At 42.3% G+C, this 5968-nt stretch overlaps 1 pseudogene; it reads right to left on the bottom strand.

The window, feature by feature from the left end:
• Positions 1 to 2094: 2094 nt before the first annotated feature.
• On the bottom strand, positions 2095 to 2562 carry LOC133105318 (transmembrane protein 14C-like; annotated as a pseudogene).
• Between the last annotated feature and the right edge of the window lie 3406 nt (positions 2563 to 5968).

Raw genomic sequence — 5968 nt, 5'->3', positions numbered from 1 at the left:
GCATATACCCTGAGAAAACCATAGTTCAAAAAGAGTCATGTACCAAAATGTTCATTGCAGCTCTATTTACAATAGTCAGGACCTGGAAGCAACCTAAGTGTCCATCATCGGATGAATGGATAAAGAAGATGTGGCACATATACACAATGGAATATTACTCTGCCATAAAAAGGAACGAAATTGAGTTATTTGTAGTGAGGTGGATGGACCTAGAGTTTGTCATACAGAGTGAAGTAAGTCAGAAAGAGAAAAACAAATACCGTATGCTAACACATATATATGGAATCTAAAAAAAAAAAAAAAATGGTACTGATGAACCTAGTTGCAGGGCAGGAATAAAGAGGTAGACATAGAGAATGGACTTGAGGACATGGGGTGGGAGGGCGAAGCTGGGGCGAAGTGAGAGTAGCATCAACATTTATACACTACTGAATGTAAAATAGTTGGCTGGTGGTAAGCAGCAGCATAGCACAGGGAGATCAGCTCAGTGCTTTGCGATGATCTAGAAGGGTGGGATAGGGAGGATGCGAGGGAGGCTCAAGAGGGATGGGATATGCAGACATGTGTATGCATATGGCTGATTCGCTTTGTTGTGCAATAAAAACTAACATGGTATTGTGAAGCAGTTATACTCCAATAAAGATCTATTTTAAAAAATAAGTTATACAATGAGAAAAATGCAGGCACTGTTTAAACTCTTGATAAGTATTTTACAAAGAAATAAAACTTTAAAACTCTAAAAAAAAAAAAGTCATCTTCACCAAACCTAAGGCTATCTAGAATTTCTCAGTGTTATCTATTAGAACTTATATAGGTTTGAATTTTACAGCTATGGTTCCTCGTACTGGTAATTGCTGTAGAAATGGGCAGAAACACATTTGCCTTCCTACAGCAATCTCTGGTCAGAGGTTGGCATGAACTTAATTGGTTTTCACTATTGATTTTTAAACTTCCAACATTGGAATCACCTGGCATATTAGTCAGGTTGAGGTTGTCCAGAGAAACAAAACCAGTAATGTGTGTGTTTGTGTGTGTGTGTGTAAATAGGACTTGGGTCACACGTTCATGGAGGCAGGTGAGTGCTAAATCGGCAGTGTGGGCTGGTGGGCTGGAGACCCAGGATGGTACAGTTCCAGTGCAAAGGTAGTCTGATGGTCAGATTAGCCAAAGTTTAAAGAAATCCATGGTATTCTGTGATGGAGAGAATTTGGGGAGAAAAGGGCATGTCCACCATTTTCTGGAAAGTGTGGATTGCAAAATTTTTTGCAAAATAGTCAAACAATTTCTATAAATTTAAAAGGCACCTATTATTTGAACAAGCTATCATACACTGTGGAAATCAATTCCAGGAGTTTCAGACTGTAAACTTTTTTGTTGAAAAATTAAAGAATGAAAGACAGAATAAGGAAACAATATGTGTAAATACAGAGAAAGGTTTAGAGGAATATTCTACCAAATTATTAAAAAGCTGTGTTGGGGGGGATATTGAAAAGATGATATTAAATTTATTTTATAAAAACAAAACAAACAAACAAACAAACAAAAAAAGGTAGTCTGATGGAGAATTCCCCCTTGCTTGGGTAAGCAGGTCTTTTTGTTCTATTCAGGGTCTTCAGTTGATTAGATGAGGCCCACCCACACTATGGAGAGCAATCTGCTTATTCAAAGTTCACCAGTTTAAATGTTAATCTCATCCAAAAACACCCTCCAAGTTGCATAAAATTAATCATCACACCTGGGGAGCTTTAAAAAATACTGATGCCTGAGTCTCATCCCCAGAGATTTTGATTTCATTGGTCTAACATGTGTTCTCAGCATCCAGATGTTTATCAGGGGCCCCAATGGTGACACCTCACATTTTATCTCTGGAGATTTCACCTATAGATTCAGAAAGAAAAGATAACACCAACATACAAGAATCAAACTGTATGCTTCTACTATAGGAAGAAGCTATTTTTGTGTTACACTCTACCCACCTCTTTAGGGCTGTAATGATAATAACTGACTTTTTTCTCTGCAAAGTTGGGTTTTTTTGGTTTGTTTTTGTTTTAGGTAAAATGTCAGAACATGTGAAAATGCTGTACTTATTTATTTTAATATGCTAAAAATAGTGAAAATTTAAAAATTCTTCATGAGTCCAAGCTGGGCCATGACTTCTACTGATGGGGTTTACCCAACGCACTAATTCCAAGTTTGGTGACCATCAGCAAACTGGCACCTGCAATTAAGGCTGCAGGCATAAATTTTCCAGAGTGGTAGAATCTCATTCCCATATTGCCAGCCAAGGTTCCAGATGTAACTAAGAAAACCCAAATGTTCCTTGGATCCTGAGACAGCTAATAGGCACCCAGGCTCACTAATCCACCGAACGGGAGCCCAGCAGCCAGGTATGGGACACTGCCTGCTTTTGCATAGCCAATGATCCCGCCGGAAGCAACCAGTGCTACATAGCCAAAGCCAATCCAATGTTAAGGCACTAGTGGGCCGGAGTCCTTCTGCATTGTTCTCTTTCACTCCGTCCAAACGGAAGATCACACCAGGCCTTCACCTCCTTCCCGAAGGTCTGCGTTTGCCGACAAGGGTGCAGAGGCCTAGGAAACCTACTGTTTCTGCCACAAAGTTTAACAATATTTTTTTCTAATTCTATTACTAATCGATATCCTCATTCCTCCTTGTTTTACATGTGGCCATTTTAATTTATATTTATGGTAATTAAAAATAAATTAGATTTAAAATTCAGTTTCTTAATCACAACAGGACTTTCAAAGGATTCAAGAGCCACCTGTTTTGGCTACTGTGCATGGTGTCAGGCAGCACAGATACAGGCTCTTTCCATCTTCGCAGAGAGCTCTGTTGGGCAGCCTTGATTTAGAACAATAAACTTAGCTCAGCATGCGTTGTGCCAAAAACTGAGATTACTGACACACAATCCTGCCCTCACAACACTTAATATGCAGCTGAAGAAACAATGCATGTGAATACATAATTATAATACAATGTGATATTAACAATCATAACATATTCATTACACAAATATTTGGGAATCATGATCCCCTTCTTTTTTAACAATCCACCTTTTAAAACATTTCAGTCCCACTTTTTCCCTTAGGTATTAAAATTGTATTTCCATATACTTTAAAAAAAAAAAAAAAAAGAATGTTTATAAGCAGCAGTAACAGGGGTAATGTGGTAAAGAGATGTTTCTTAAGGTAATTTCCTGCCCTATAAAAAGTGACACCCCCCGCACTGTCGCCAGGTACAGGGGGTGACCCAAAGCAGCATGTCTGTACAGTGTGATAGGACCAGAAGGGCTCTAATTAAATTAATCCTCGAGAACTGTAAAAGGAAGTGAGAAGCATGAATCCTGCAGTGCAAGCAGAACCGGGGGTGTTGGTTCTGCCTTAGAAAGCTCACAGGGCACAGAAATATGCAGCCAGAACGCCAGCTCTCATAGTTACAGCCAAGCGGACCACAAAATTATGTCAGCCCCACTGCTGAATTCTCTCCCCCTTGGCGAGTTGCACGAGAAGCCCAGTCATCAGAATTTCATTTGTGCATGTGGCATCAGAGTTATTCCTTGGAGAGTGAAGTGGTGGCCTGGGGTGTCTACAGCCCCATAAAGGAATTACTGTCAGGCCGTGTAGACATGCCAAAGAAACAGGGTCTCAACACATGGAAAAGAGCAGATCAACTTCGGGGGTTTGGTTTCGGAGCCGCTCGGAAAAGTCTCTCCCTTACTCTTCTTCTGGCAACTGACCCCCTCTCCTTCCCTGGATCCCTCACCTGAGAACTGTGTTCAGAACCTGGGGACACCCGTCTTCTCCTGGCTCAGCATCCGGACTCGCTCCACAGGGCCCCGCAGAGGCTGTGGGGCACTCACGTGACACTGGACCAGCCAATCAGCCTTGAGGGGCGTCCGCGGAGGCCTCACCACCACCCCGCCCCGGATCCCGACTCAGCTTGGTGCCCTTGCTCCCCGCCGCCGGCGGGATGCTTGCTGCACCAGCAGAGAACAGCAGGCATTTGGAAACCTTCAGACGGATTTGTAAGTCTTTAAGCAACGTCGTGTTCTCAAAGAGCAGAAATGCTGGAAAGGGAAAATGTAAATAAAGAATGAAAAGGTGTTTGATTTTCTGATATAGCCTAATTTTACTACAATATTAATCCAGTGACTCATGTCTTGAAAAAAAAGAGAGAGATGCCCTAGTGGATTGAACAGTGGTCCCTAAGAAGATATGTCTAAGTCCTAACCCCCGGAACCTATGAATGTAACCTTGTTTGGGAAAAGGGTCTCTGCGGAGGTAGTTGAATTAAATATCTCAAGGTCATCCTGGATTATCTGCCCTAAATCCAATGACCAGTGTCACAGAGGAGGCGGCCATGTGAAGACAGTAATCAGAGTGATGCGGCCACAGAAAGCAGTACCTGAAGCCACCAGAAACTGAGACAGGTGAGGAGGGAACCTCCCCCAGAGCCTTCAGAGCGAGAGAGGCCCTTCCCAAACCTTGATTCCAGACTTCTGGCCTCCAGAACTGGGAAAGAATACATTTCTATTGCTGTAAGTCACCACGTTTGTGGTCATTTGTTACCGCAGCCCTAGGAAACTAATATAAATGCTAAATTAAAAACTTTATTTGTGGAATCATTCAAAATTTTGGCTATAGGAAGTATATACCTAAAAACAACTTCTTGCTTGTATTAATGCTTGGTCTGACAGTAAAAGAATATCCAACAAAATGCTTGGTGCTTATCCAAAAATATTTTCTTTCAAGCTAAGCCAGATTTGGGGAAAGTCTTGGCCTGGTTTCCCAGACTGGCTTTGAATCGTATTTCTTAAGTCAAAAGCAATGTCATTTTTGACGGCCACTAGAAGTGGTAGAGCAAGAGCATTTCAAAGGGAATCTTTATCTTCAAATAGAATTGCAGATTTCTTACGTGGGGTTTTTAACCATGTGAGTATTTTGACAGATGCACTTAAGGCATTTAAAAGTATCTCCATTGTTTGGTTTTCATATTCTTATATTACAGGCCAAGATAAAACAAGGAGAATGGGTAAAATTGCTATTATTCCTTTCAGGAAATAGAGGACAGAGTCTCCTCCATACATTTAAATTGGCTTCTTCATATTTTTACAATTTTTTCTAAGGCTTCTGGCAACCAAGGAGCAGAAATAGTACTTCCCTCTTGTAAAGCGTCACGTGGTTCCCAGCAAGGAAAGCATCCGATTGATTATAGGGAAAATTAAACAATTGTATTTTCAATTGATTCTTACAATGCCCGAGTGTGGCAGCTCAAAATTACTTCCCACCAAAGCATTCAGTGGCTCAGGAAAGGACAGACCTCTGCCTCTCAGGGATCTGTATTAGAACACCAGGCCCTAGTGTGAATTTACTCATTCACACGGCTCCCCTGTTGAATCAGATCTTCGCAGGGGAGCTACTTGTCCTTCAACCGAAGCCAGAAGGAGACTGTTTCCAGAACAGCTGTAGGAGGGGACCCATTTGTACTTACTGGTGTTCCCCTCCCACTCTGCAGCGAGCAGCCTCTCTCAGCCGCTCCGGTGCCTGGAATTGCCCTTAGACACGCGTTCCTTCCCTTCTCAGCCTGGAGTGGTAACTTCTCAGCGTGGCTTTGTCTGAAGCTGCCTTAGAGAGAGGAGACCTAGGGTCACTCGAGAGCCCTGGGACCTGTCCTCAAAGAAGATGGGAATAGGGAAAGTTCTCACAAGGGCAGTGGAGATGCTGAAACAAGACCCAGGGAAGATAAGCATCCTCCCGAACCGTGTTCCTGCAACAAATACAGAAGAAAAAAACATGGAGGGAGGGCCCCAGCTAAAAGAGGCATTTTTTTTCATTGGGTATTTCAGATTGTGCCAAAATGTGCCAGTGCAGCATTAGGTCCCTTCTAGGTGCCTGCTTGGCTGGTGGCAATGATGCTGTCAGTGCTCTGCTCGTACCCATCAGACCTG

This window comes from Eubalaena glacialis, chromosome 14, assembly GCF_028564815.1.
Source record: "Eubalaena glacialis isolate mEubGla1 chromosome 14, mEubGla1.1.hap2.+ XY, whole genome shotgun sequence".
Lineage (NCBI taxonomy): Eukaryota > Metazoa > Chordata > Mammalia > Artiodactyla > Balaenidae > Eubalaena > Eubalaena glacialis.
The sequence above is the reverse complement of the archived record's forward strand: the minus strand, read 5'-3'. Positions and strand labels throughout refer to the sequence as shown.